The following is a 1164-nucleotide window of genomic DNA, read 5'->3' as shown; positions in this document are numbered from 1 at the left end:
AGCTAATTTTTGTATTTTTAGTAGAGATAGGGTTTCACCATATTGTCCAGGCAGGTCTCGAACTCCTGACCTCAAGCAATCCACGCACCTTGGCCTCCCAAAGAGCTGGGATTACAGGCATGAGCCACAGCACCCGGCCATTCATTCATTCTTACATTCATTCACACCACTAATGACTACTGCCCAGTTATCATATACCCGGCAGAGTTCCAGGCTCTGGGGAAACAGCAATGAGCAAAACAAAGTTGCTGCTCTCTTAATGGATCCATCATTTTAATGATGGGGAGAGAGACAGGCGATCCATAAACAAACCAGTAACACAGACAGCACGTTGGGTAGAAAGCAGTATGAAGAATAAATACTAAAGCAGATGTGTCCAGGTGCAGTGGCTCACGCCTGTAATCCCAGCACTTTGGGAGGCCAAGGTGCATAAATCCCTTGAGGCTAGGAGTTCAAGACCAGCCTGGCCAACATGATAAAACCTGCTTCTACTGAAAATATCAAAAATTAGCCTGGCGTGGTGGCTTGTACCTGTAATCCCAGCTACTTGGGAGTCGGAGGCAGAAAAGTCACTTGAATCCAGGAGGCAGAGGTTGCGGTGAGCCAAGATCATGCCATTGCATTCTAGCCTGGGCAACAAGAGCGAAACTCCATCTCAGAAAAGAAAAAAAAGGCCAGGCGCGATGGCTCACACTTGTAATCCCAGCACTTTGGGAGGCTGAGGCAGGCGAAGCACCTGAATAAAGGAGTTCGAGACCACCCTTGCCAACATGGTAAAACTCTAACTCTATCACAAATACAAAAATTGGCTGGGTGTGGTAGTACATGCCTGTAATCCCAGCTACTCAGGAGGCTGAGGCAGGAGAATTGCTTGAACCTCAGAGGTGGAGGTTACATTGACCTGAGATTGCACCACTGCACAGAGTGAGACTCTGTCTTAAAAAAAAAACCAAAAACAACAGGAACAGGCCACAGTCTGGTACGGATCCTTGGCCAGGGGGTTTGGGGACCCCAGCTGTAGACAATATGTAATGATCAAATCAGGGTAACTGAGGCAGTCATCACCTCAAATATTTATCTTTTGTTTTGGGAACACGAAAATCCTTCTCTTCTATCTTGAAATATACAAATAAATTCTCCTTCACTGTAATTTCCCTTGTGCAC

General features: G+C 46.3%; 1 pseudogene; it reads right to left on the bottom strand.

Annotated features, from left to right (window-relative positions):
* LOC108316014 overlaps positions 1-1164 on the bottom strand; it is an 82143-nt pseudogene that overhangs the window by 48074 nt on the left and 32905 nt on the right.

Source organism: Cebus imitator, unplaced genomic scaffold (assembly GCF_001604975.1).
Source record: "Cebus imitator isolate Cc_AM_T3 unplaced genomic scaffold, Cebus_imitator-1.0 Scaffold181, whole genome shotgun sequence".
Classification (NCBI taxonomy): domain Eukaryota; kingdom Metazoa; phylum Chordata; class Mammalia; order Primates; family Cebidae; genus Cebus; species Cebus imitator.
The sequence above is the reverse complement of the archived record's forward strand: the minus strand, read 5'-3'. Positions and strand labels throughout refer to the sequence as shown.